At 37.1% G+C, this 12,984-nt stretch overlaps 1 long non-coding RNA gene across 1 annotated transcript in view; it reads left to right on the top strand.

Moving 5' to 3' along the window:
* LOC112393805 (uncharacterized) overlaps positions 1 to 7,492 on the top strand; it is a 13,688-nt gene extending 6,196 nt beyond the window's left edge. Inside the window, exon 4 of the long non-coding RNA XR_003002023.1 lies at positions 6,981 to 7,492. This is a non-coding gene — a long non-coding RNA (uncharacterized LOC112393805). The remainder of the gene's footprint in view (positions 1 to 6,980) is intronic.
* Positions 7,493 to 12,984: the final 5,492 nt, after the last annotated feature.

Here is a 12,984-nt window from a genome sequence, read left to right as displayed (position 1 = left end):
TTTTTTTTTTTTTTTTTTTTTGCGGTACGCGGGCCTCTCACTGTTGTGGCCTCTCCCGTTTGCGGAGCACAGGCTCCGGACGCACAGGCTCAGTGGCCATGGCTCACGGGCCCAGCCGCTCCGCGGCACGTGGGATCCTCCCGGACCCGGGCACGAACCCGCATGCCCTGCATCGGCAGGCGGACTGTTGACCACTGCGCCACCAGGGAAGCCCTAAACAAGTTTTAATGCCTTCATAAACAGAGAAATCACAACAAATTAGCAAAAGGACTAGGTTTCTTATAATACCATAATTATCAAGGCATCTGATGTACCTTCCTCTGTAGATAATTTAACAGTATGAAGTGACATTTAAGAAATTTTCTTCAACACTATATAAAAAGCACATCACTAATGTTTTGAAAGCTAGTTATCCCACCTAAAATTGGAAATTTATATTAAGACAAGAAAATAAGAAATTATTTCTTAATGGTTACTTGATAAGTACGTTAACATCAAAACATATCCATGTAAATAAACACACAGTTGTAATATCATTTTGCCTAAATATATTACACTGTATCATGTATTTAATCGTCTATTTTTAATTTATTTTTATTACTTTTTATTAATATAACGAGTTTTTTTCTATTATCTTCACAAAAGTAGGACAAGAACTTATCTATAAATTCAGTCTAATAATTTTTTCATATATAAAGTATTATGAATGAGTTCCTTTTAAATCAACTTCTCTATGGTAAACAATGATTGTTCTTCAAGTCACAGATTCTTTTCTGAGCCTATTTCCATTTAAATTCCCCTTAACTTTCCTCCTTAAAATATTGGACTAAATGCTTTCCATTTTTTAGTTTTTTAGATCAGGATAAGAAGAACCTCCAAGTAATCAGATTACCACAAAAAAGGATTTTTAAAATAGTACTGGCTATTAAACTTATGAAAATGATTTAAAAACAAAGTTGTGTATTTTTATTTTACATTACCAAAATTTAAAGTGCAGAAATAGACTGGCTAAATATGTAAATGTCCAATTTCTACAGGAAATCTAGATGTTTCATAGATATGTCTTCAAATACATGTCTAAGAAAGAAAAAAATAATATTCAGACATCTTCATATAATGTAATCATCAAAAAGGAAAAACTGATTTATATAAAAAATCTAACTGATATTACTCAAATGTGTGCAGCTGATTTTCAAGTAAGGAAATAGCATATACTTACAAGATCATCAAGATGTGGACAAAAAAATATAATACACAAACACATACACACATATACACATAATGCAGATATACAGTATATACAGTAAAGAAAGAATAGTAGTCAAGTTATTTGCCAGGTGCTTTCAATATAAAAGGGACCTCTGTTTAATGTCTTAGTTTATCTCTGTATGAGAGTCTTTAGCAACAATCAATTAATTGAGAATTCAATCTTCTTGATCATCTTGGATTATGGTCTTAACCTGCAGGAAATATTTAAATAATTAAAAAACACTCTCAAGATATGTTAAAAGTCAATGGATTGCCATGACAGGATAGACTGAAATGATATTCTATAAATATAATTCTCCTTAATTTTTTTTGTTACATGAAAAGTATATGCTCATTAAAGTACACAAATGCATATAAGAAAAAGGAAAATAAAAAAATATCAGTATGTCCAGCAACATGAGATAACCTGTTGACTCTCCTATTAAAAATTACCTTTTATAAAAAAATTTATAAAAATATATATATATCGGGCTTCCCTGGTGGCGCGGTGGTTGGGAGTCCGCCTGCCGGTGCCGGGGACGCTGGTTCGTGCCCCGGTCCGGGGGGATCCCGCGTGCCGTGGAGCGGCTGGGCCCGTGAGCCACGGCCGCTGGGCCTGCGGGTCCGGAGCCTGTGCTCCACAGGGGGAGAGGCCACGGCGGTGAGAGGCCCGCGTACCGCAAAAAAAAAATATATATATATATCAAAACCATTCAATATGTCCATACCTTTGACTGCAATTCACTGCTAGAAATACATCCTTAGAAAAAACAGAAGTCATATTCTCAAAGAAATGTATTTTATGCTGTTTTATACAGCTGTATGAATGTTCTTGCATTTTACACAAAAAGATGTACCAATGCCATTTTCCCAGTTAAATTTCTGATGAGGTAGATATCTAAGGTCACTTACTCTTTATGTGATATGTAACACAACTAGTAAACGATGAGCCGTGTTGTCTCCATGTTCTTTCTTCCTAAGCAGCACACAATGCAGCCCCAAGTGCTTGCGGTTGACCTTTTTCTCCACTTGCTCTTTGCTCTTGAAAAGATAAGGGTTATCGGTACCAACCTCACAACTTGGTGAAAATGGATTGAAATAATGTATATAAATAATTATTTTGATGGTATGTGAAAGAACTGATTCTACTTAACTTATAAAGCATATTCTAGGGGGAAAAAAAACAGGCTAATCAATCATTTTACTGCTCTTCTCCTGAGACAAATGCTGCATATGGTGAAATAATGCTTGCAGAAGTGAGAGATAGATTTTAGTTCTGGACATAGAAGAGCTACTAACTTTAGGAAAAAGACAATGAGGTTATAAAAACTTTTCCAGTTAAGCAGAAAAACACCAAGACAAAGGTCAAGCAACAATTCTTTTTTTTTTTTTTACTTAGAAGCAAAGGAGAATTAGCCCAAGAGTATCTTGTATGTATTACTAACTTCTCAAAATAATTTATTTAAAACCATTCAATTTTATTGTCTGTAAAATTAAAACTTTAAGAAGTGATTGGCATCAAGAAGTGAAGCTGAAGGAGGTAGAGTCAGCCATTCACAACATATACATAGTACATGCTGTTGTATTTTAAACTAGAAGTTTGAAAATTTGAAACAAATTAGAAGAGCCAAAAGTTGTCAGAGATGAAAATATTTAAAGACATTAAAAATTATTTTGTCCAAGACAATTCTCTTCCCTATCATTAAAGTCAGCTCTATTAGAATAGCTTCCCCCAAAAATCTATCAAATTGCATCAGTACTGCCAGCTGCATCTTGGGAGCCATCAATTGAAACAGCTGAACAGCTTTCAACGTTGTTTGTATATATACAATATCTAGTTAATAATCATATATATATGTCTGTAATTTAAAGAGTTGTTTAACATTAAGTGTATTTGAAATACACTGTTTTTCTTCAGGAAATTTAAAATCTTGACTGAGAATATTGCCAGTGGTGAGGGTCCCCTATCTTTATTACAAAGCTATGGGATGCATGTTGCAACGGTACACAGAGACTTATCTGAAGATGAGCAGAGTTTCTCAGGCATCTTTTATTATCATGGCCTAAAAATGACCCAGCAGAGTGGCAGAGGAGAGCAGTAGCGAAGCAAGGCAAGTGCTTCTCTCCATTGTGGAAAGGGTCAGAATCTGCGAGACTGCTCTCCAAGGAGAAACGTCCAGATAAAGTCACTTTTCCCTGTCAGAGAGGAGCATGCCCTTTAACTCCTACCAAAACAAGAGGACACTGCAGAATATGTATTCTATTGATTCCTGCTTATAGTAACTAATTAATAACATCCATGGAATTATTTTTTACAAGATATTTTTTTCTATTAAAGCATTGGCTTTTTGGCCTGGATGATGTATACCCTCATAATTACTATAATCCCACTTCTCAAGATTTCTTCCACATCGTTCCTCTCCCCAGGACAAAGTGAATTTAAACACCTTTCTGAGTAGAGCTTAATTGCGTAGAAAGAATGTTATACCTTTTAGAGTGCTAATTAGAGATGGTAACAATATGACAGGTCTCATCTAAAATCCTTTTGAATTATTCTATCAGTGCTGGAATGGTGGTGAGCTTCTGCACACTTGCCAGATATGAAAATTTATTTTTTCTATGGATTTAGAGAAGGTATCATGAAGAAATTTCCCATATGTGAACTGTGTATTCTGATTGACATACTGAGACCTTTAATGAAGGTAAAGAGCAATACAGAAACCTCTCTGAATACATAGAGGATAGAATGCAGAAGCTTTACATAATTAGGCAGACTGTCATTTAGTCAGGATTTTTCTTTCCCTCTTTTAACCCTAACCTTTCTCTCTTTCAGTTTTGTCTTTTTATTTCTCATGACTTTCTCCTTCTAAAATACTGGTCTTCATTTACCAAGGCACTAAAAACTAGTAGAATTAATATCCCAAGTGTTATGGGCTGAATCATGTCCCTCCCAAACTTGTACGTTGAAGTCTTAACCTCCAGCACTTCAGAATATGACTGTAGTTGGAGACAGCATCTCGAAAGAGGTAACTAAGTTTAAATGAGGTCATTGAAGTGGGCTTGATCCAATATAACTGATGGCCTTATTAGAAGATGAGGTTAGGATACAAACACACACAGAGGGAATACAATATGAGGACACCGGAGGAAGACAGCCAGCTATAAGCCAAGGGGAGAGACCTTAGCTGGAACCAACCCTTCTGACACATCGATCTCAGATTTCTAGCCCCAGAAAAATGAGAAATAAATTTCTGTTATTTAAGCCACCCACTCTGTGGCACTTTGTTACGGTAGCTCTAGATAACATACTTCAGAATGCTAGTCATATTTTCAAATAAAACTATGCAGCTACACAATGAGCCTTGTCATCATACTTTTTCCCAGGAAATCTGAAGTTTATAGAAACTATGGGACTGGCCCAAGATTAACCAACCAGTATCACCCCAGTGGATGATGTGGAGGCTGTAATTTTCCTACACATACTAATCCCTTCGTCTACTCTCTCATAATTAAATATGCCAGGGAATAAAATACATAGAATAAGCACCAGCGCATCTCCTCCTTCATAAGTGCTTGTGTTGTATTTTATAGGCTTCAGAGGGTGGAGAACAAAATCTGGGGGTAAAGAACAAAGACTGGCACTATGAATATTTTAAAATAAATAGGCACAACCAAAACTAATGTTTCAAAGCTTGAATTTAAGGCTCTAAAACCGTTCTATCCAATATCATATGACATCATTTCAGCTCTCATTCTTAAAAAAGGTGTGGTGGACAGGTTAACCTAAAAATCATTGGTGTTTAGGACTGAGAATTTGAAGAACTGAATTATAATCAGGTTATAAAGAATGTATTGTCTGATTTCACCACCCTTATTATAAGCAGCTGGAAGGTCAAAAGCATCCATTAGCTCTTAAACTTTCTAGCCTGTAGGACTTTCATTTCCAAACTGTCCAGACAATTCAACAGAAGGTGTGCATGTTCACTACTAAACAGGATGATGGAGAGCATGATTTATATTCTAAGGCATTTATCTTTTACATGTATTTTTCTGGGCTTTGAAATTCTGATTGTGGACCTATGTGTTACTAAATATTCAGTTCATACAATGACTATTTATTGAACAAATGAGACCCACTCTTTCATTTATCTTTGGTGCCTGGCATATGTGTCCAGGGGAAGGATCCAGGAGGTCCCCAAGCACTTCTTCACCCCTTGATTTCCAGTTTACAGGATTCAGTCTCTCCTTGGATTCCAATGTTTCCTTGTGCAGGAAACTGTCCACTTACCCAAGGGAATCCTGCCAGGGACCAGGGTTCTGCTTTGATGTTGACAGTACTTATCTTGAAAACCTGGCAATTTGCTCCAGAAGCCTCCTAAAGGCAGACTGCTGCATATGTGAGATGACTTAAATGCTATTTTAATTTTGATCCAAAATATTATTCAAAAAATTATCAGGGAAATACAAATAAAAACGACAATGAGATAACACCTCACACGTCAGTATGGCTATCATCAAAAAGTTTACAAATGCGGGCTTCTCTGGTGGCGCAGTGGTTGAGAGTCTGCCTGCCGATGCAGGGGACATGGGTTCGTGCCCCAGTCCGGGAAGATTCCACATGCCGCGGAGCGGCTGGGCCCGTGAGCCATGGCCGCTGAGCCTGTGCGTCCGGAGCCTGTGCTCCGCAACGGGGGAGGCCACAACAGTGAGAGGCCCGCGTACTGCAAAAAAGAAAAAAAAAAGTTTACAAATGCTGGAGAAGATGTGGACAAAAGGGAACCCTTGTACACTGTTGGTGGGAATGTCAATTGGTGCAGCCACCATGGAAAACAGTATGGAGGGTCCTCAAAAAACTAAAAATAGAACTGACATAGGAGCCAGCAATTCCAATCCTGGGTATATCTGGAAAAAAATAAAAACACTAATTTGAAAGTATGCCTGCACCCCAATGGTCATAGCAGCACTATTTGCAAAAGCCAAAATATGGAAGCAACCCAAGTGTCCATCAACAGACAAATAAGATGTCGTGTGTGTGTGTGTGTGTGTGTGTGTATATATATATATCAGAATATTACTCAGTCATAAAAAAGAGTGAAATACTGTCATTAGCAGCAACATGGATGGGCCTAGAGAATATTATGCTTAGTGAAATAAGTCAGACAAAGAAAGACAAATACTGTATGATATCACTTACATGTAGAATCTAATAAATAACATGAATGTATACGCAAAGCAGAAACAGGCTCACAGATATAGAAAACAACCTAGTGGTTACCAACGGGGGAACAAATTAGGGGTATGGGATTAAGATATACAAACGATTATGTACAAAATAGATAAGCAACAAGGATATATTGTAAAGCAGAGGTAATTATACCTATCATCTTCTAATAATTTTAATGGATTATAATCTATAGAGTCCATTGAATCACTGTGCTGTGCACCTGAAATTAATATAATAAATATTGTAAATCAATTAATATAATATTGTAAATCAATTAATATAATATTGTAAATCAATTAATATAATATTGTAAATCAATTATACTTCAACAAAAATATGGTATCATTCTAGTTTGGCTATTTAAAATTTTCATTAGAATAAGATTGGTTCAGGCATTTAATTCTTTCCCTTTTCTTATCCAGTTTTCTACTTTACTCTTTTTTATTACTCTTACTGTCCTATTAATATAACAAACTTATCCAGATGATAGAATTGTTTATTTTTATAGGGTGAAGAAACATCGGAATAGTAAAGAACAACTATGAAGAACTCACTCATCTTTCTTCATTCTTTTTACCTGGATGTTGGATAGTTTATTTCCCAGACTCAGTTCTGCAGCTGTCAGTCCTGACAAAAACACTTTTCAAAGACAGAATTATTGGAAACGCTGAAAAGAAAATGAAAATGTGACAGCTGCCATCCAGTAGGGTGTAGATTCATGCATTCCTTGGGGAAAATTAGAATATTCTTGGTTATTGTGTTAATTTTATACTATATTTCTCAAATTTCCTGTCCTTCCAACTGTGATAGAATGTGTTTTGTGTTCTGCTATGTATATTCAGTGACAAAATTGTGATTCAAGTGAAACTTTAAAATAAATTCAGCCTAAAAAGAGACACCAGGAACAGAGATGATTACAGAAGCAGGAAAAATTTTGGCAACATGAAGGGCTAGTTTCTTTATATACTAAAATCGTATATTTATGTACCTAATCAAATCACTATCACATTTTCCAGCATTGGATACAGTAAATAGAGGAGTTAATTTCAACACTGCTCAGATTCAGGATGCAGGACTCTGTTGTAAGAATAAATACCAAAGCAGAGTATTTGTGCAGATGACGATAATAATAATAATTAATAACAATAGTTTATAATAATAAATTATTCATCATTTTACAGAGTCTTCAAAGAAGATATATCTTATTAATGAATATTTATAGTTTTGATAAAAAGTAATAATTTATCAGAACTAATGCTGACTTCAGCACTAGATCCTCATATTTGGGTAATCAATTGAACAGATGATGATAATTCAACAGTTCTCTGATTGTACTTAAATCAAGATATTTAACATTGAATTGAAAATTATATGACAACACTGTTTTCCATGAATACCAGATACTCAATTCTTTGTTGATGGAGTATTACCAAAAAAGCACACATTAATACCTGGGTAACTAAATTTGCTGAAAATAAAGTGATGATAAGAAAGATTTCGCTAAACTTACGAAGTGTCACTCTGCCAGTTACAAAGCTACTGCTGTTTAGTCCAAGTTTATTTTTCCTTTCTTTTTTCTCTGGTACTGGGCTTAGGATCCACAGATCATGGTCCCTTGCCTGCTGACTTTCTGCTTGGATTCTGCCAAATGGGGACCTTAGAGGCAGAGTAGATGCAGGGGAGAAGAGGTTTGACCCTTCTTACTTGATGCTGTCGTCAGTGTCACCCAACTCCAGCCATCTTCGTTCATTCCAGCAGCAGCAATCGGTCCTCATCTCTAGCTTTGTTCTTAATTTCCAGAACCAATCTCATTGCTCCCCTCTGGGTTTCCAGGACCAGGAGGGCAGCACCCTCTCCTCAGATGTCTGAGGCCCTACAATGAGGGACTCTTCTCCTGGGCTTCTGACTTATCGGCACCAGCCACTAGGCAGTGCTTCCTCCTGATGGGTTTGATTTCCTCATGGGTCTGATTGCAGCTCTGAGCTCCTGTGATGCCAGCACAAGCCTGGTGGCACCATCTCCTCAGAAGCGTGAACGCCAACTCGACAGGAGGCCTGCTTTCAGATTTTAGGTTCCCATAACTCCAAACTTGGGCCTTTGTGGCCCCAGTCTCAGGAGCGATACCTGCTTCTTGCACTCAGTAATCTTTGCGCTATCCTATTATGTCCTTTTTCAGTCCTTCAATACAATTTAACCAATTCTTATATTAAACATCCTCTGTTAAAAACTGACTATTGTTCCCATTTTCCTGACTAAAACTTTATCGATCTACTGAGTGATTTAGGTAAAACAAAGTTAAGATTATTCTGATCTAGTGAAACTAAAATTATAGAATAGTTTACAAAAAGTTTATCTTAGGAACATAAAAAACAGATGGAATAAACAAAGTTTTTAGGTTATTGGTCTTATCTGATACCTAAAATAATTAATATTAAACATATTAATAAAATGCACAATAATATTTTAGTATTTTTTAAATGTTATTTTTGTAGTTCTTTCAATGAGGCAAGAAAAAGCCATCTTTAGTCTCTGCCTCAGTAACTGATTTAAAAATTTGAATTAGGAGGATATGAACAAAAAAGTTTAATTCTTTTAGAACTGCTCAGTGGAAATTCTGCTTAAACGTATCGATGTATAGAATTCTGTTTTACTATTCCTGCACAAAAGTCTGAAAACTAACGCTCTCACTATCTAGTATTGCACAGTCAATGCACAAGGATAATTTGACTGAAAACGTGTTTTCTCCAAATCACAGATTAAGAAAAACTTGAGATAGTTTCTTGCCTTTCCCTGTCTGGATGTAAAACAAACAAAATGTACAGATTAAGAACTCACCACCTCTCATAGGGAAAAAGAGAAGGGGTAGTAGTTCTTGAACACTCATTGACAGCAGGCAATATTCTCATTGCTTCATTATAGCATTTAACCCTCCCATCAAATTTTGAGGTATGAATCATTAGTCCCTTTATTTCTTTCACTCGGAACATGAGGAAACTGAGTCCGGCTTCAAGTATCAGTCCCGGATCTGAAGCAGACCTCCTGCCTTCAATCCCAGTGCTTTTTCTATTAATGCATTTCTAGCCTGGTTGGTACTTAGCACAGTTATGACATGAAACTGTGAGTCCAATCTGTAGTTGCCAACATGAGTCACTTCTCTATTACATAACGTTTTCAGAATGCACCAAGTTATCACACTGTTATCCCAGGGGCATTTCCCGTCTCCCTCCCACTTCCTCCCTTTTCTCCCCTCTTGCTTCTCCTCTTTATTCATTTCTCAAATGCTTGTTTTTAAGATCTGTGAAAAGCTCAAGAGTTGCTTTCCCACTAATGTATAGTCATTTTTTTAAATCATGTAACATATAGCTTTGAAATGTATCTGTATATCTGTAAGTGTATGTGGACATATAAATATACATGCATGTATATAAGTACACGTGTTTACGGTGATGAGTAGGAAGTCATAACAACTGTCATAATTTCCTCAGCTATATTTGTTTCCTAAATGGCTGGTCTCACAGTAGATCCATTTGCTTTTTTAACTAGCATACAGTCTAAATTAAAGTACATGATTACGTTAAGAACACCAAATTAAACGCTCATTTGTGTTTGACATTTCATTTAGTATCAATTTTTGAGAAAAATTTTAACTCATATTCTTTTCAGAAACAGTCAAGTATATTAATACATAGGTCTAATGTTTCTTTGAACTGACTTTAGTAATTTAATAGAGCCCTTGCTCGAATGTTTCAGTTGCATCACATATTTGTTGCTGTCCTTCTGTAAGACAACAAATTACTTTTTATTGTTTATTGACAAAACACTTGAACTTTTAAAATTCTTGAACTACGTCCTCAGTTCTTTATTTTAAAAACATTGTAGTGTTTTTCATCTGATTGCACATTTTAACTTTCAGAGCTAGCAGGTGTTAAAAATCTCAAAGTGGCAAGAGGAGATCTGACATGCATTAACGCTCAGTGTTTACTTCAGATATGGACAACTCCCACAGGACAAAGTGTCAGACAGTTTTTATCCAGGGAATATGCTGGATTCAGAGGAACCAGCAGTCAACATACTGAATTCATAATGCTAGATTTCAAGCTAGACCTTAAGTGATCAAAATGAAAAACGGCCACTTCCAGCAACTTTCTCAAGTCAACACAGAATGTTCACAAGAAGGAATAACATTTCAAGTGGTTAAAGTCGGATTTTTTTCCCCAGAGTAATAACTCCATATAAGACTACTGGCTCAAGACCTTTCACGATGGTGTCATCACCAGGATAAGCAAGTATTTCTTCTCTTATCTACAAACACCTTCTTCCCCAAGCCTCATATCTAACTGACATTGACTATCCAGTAGGTTATGCTCTTAGGTTAGGAGCAGTCCAGACCAGTTTATCAACCGACCTTAAAGATGTACACCTATTGGAAAGCTTTATGCTTTAGGTAACATGAATATGCACATGTTTAGAAGAGCTAAACTGTTGCTACCCGGGTAAAATTCAATAAATATCATTACCACCTGTAGCTGCCAGAAAATCCTTACAGGACCGAAAATGATATTTATAAATTCATGTTTCATTGCAGAAAAGTGATACGATATAGCAAGAACAGTAAAGAAAGTATATTCATCAGAACCAAAGACTGTCTTCCAATAAGGGGTCCACAAAGGTCAAGTGCAGGCTCCCACCGTCGTCCCCTCTGTAAGGGCTGTCTACTGCCTCTCTTGGATTAGGGACAACCTACATGGGCACGGAATTCTTCTGAACCAGGGAGTGTAATATGGAATCTAGGTCAGGTTTCTTATACTTTGCTGGTCATGTAGGTATATTCTTGTTATGTAACCATCCCCAGTGGTATAACACTTCAGGGGTCTCACGGAGACTAAGTGGAAATCATTGAACTCATGGATCTTAAGGAACAATACTGACAAGCTGATACAAACCCCCCGAAACTTATCTCGCCTTCATGGTTACAGAACAATACCACCCATCACCACAGTTCATGCCTTGACTAGGCGTCAGACACATGCAGGTAGATCTCCTACTCTAGCCCACCCACGAAGGCCAGTTCCAGGGTCACTGGAATTAGCTATTATGGGGCAGAGTGTTCATAAAAAATGTGTGAAGCTTGGTGATGTTCATGCCCCGTTTGTTTAGACTCACTGGTTCAGAGCGGGAAGGAGAAGAGCTCACACCTGACTGTCCCTTGTCAGGAGACAGTCTCTGGCTCAGATGCTGTACTTCTTCTAACGTTGTTGCTATACTGTACCACTTCCCTGAAATAAAACATAACTTTTTAAACGTTACCCTTTTGGGTCCCCTAAATTTTCTTCAGCAGTGAAACCCTGTCTAACCTGGAGTTCCCAAGTTACTGGGAAACATACAAACATACAATGAACTTCCTTAAACCTACACCTAAGCCGAAATCCTTCATCAGTCTGAAGTTCCTTTTCTTCTTGTCTGAACGCCGCCTGGCCATTTCCTTTCTATGCACGCCTCCCAGCCATTTCCTTTCTATGCACGCCTCCCAGCAGATACTTTTCTTTGTCCACAACCTCCTCCCATGAACCACTTTATGCCGCTTTCTAGTGATTGGCCTTATGTAATTGGATTAGGAGTGGATTCATGGCATCTGTCCAGGTAGTCAGCATTTTTCTTCAGGGAATCTTAGAGAGAGGAGGACAAATGGTTAGTCAGTTGTCCTTGGGGAACTAAACCGGAAGGTCAGTCTGGTTTTCCTGTTGAGGTAGCCATGATTAGCCATGGCCAAGAAGATTGAGTGAGCCAAGAAGCCCATTTACAGAGAGAGAAGAGAAGAATCAAAGGGCAAGTCATTTGTCCACACAGAGGGAATGAGAGTGACGGAGCATCGCTGCCCAGTGACCTTCCCAAGTTCATGGACCTGCTTATGCTTCCCAGAACTAAGTTATACAATATTATCCCGCACACCTAAATTCCACTTTACATAGGGTAGCCAGAATGGATTATTAAAAGAATATTCTTAGCATAAACACCATAATCTCTTTAATGAATTCCTACTCATTCTTGAAAACCCAACTCCGACTTGCCTTTTGCTGGGAATCTTATTCTGATTTGCATAATTTCTTTCCTCTTGTTTTCCCTATTTTTAATTACCGCCTCCTCAGTATTATTCTTTATAGATGGTATATGCTTATACTTTTCATATATAATTATATAGAGCATAGCATTTTAGAGTTATTTCTTTAACAGGTTATTGACTGTGACTTTCCCGTATTCCCAGAATTTTGTCAAAGACTCCAAACTGAAGAATAAACAGTGCCAGCACCCACATTCTAAAGAGATTCACCAACAACTCGGGTTAGACACTTTTCTCCAGAATTTACTTAAAGCAAAACTATTTCTTTTAATTCTATATCATGGAGATAAGGAGAGATCTGGACAGCTAAGTTGGAACTTGCTCCAAGAAAAGATGTCCAGAACAAGAGGCTGTGTCTATTGCCCTTGTTGGATGGTTGCTGAGCTATAGGATC

This window comes from Neophocaena asiaeorientalis, unplaced genomic scaffold (genome assembly GCF_003031525.2).
Source record: "Neophocaena asiaeorientalis asiaeorientalis breed wild unplaced genomic scaffold, Neophocaena_asiaeorientalis_V1.1 scaffold7, whole genome shotgun sequence".
Classification (NCBI taxonomy): domain Eukaryota; kingdom Metazoa; phylum Chordata; class Mammalia; order Artiodactyla; family Phocoenidae; genus Neophocaena; species Neophocaena asiaeorientalis.
The sequence above is the reverse complement of the archived record's forward strand: the minus strand, read 5'-3'. Positions and strand labels throughout refer to the sequence as shown.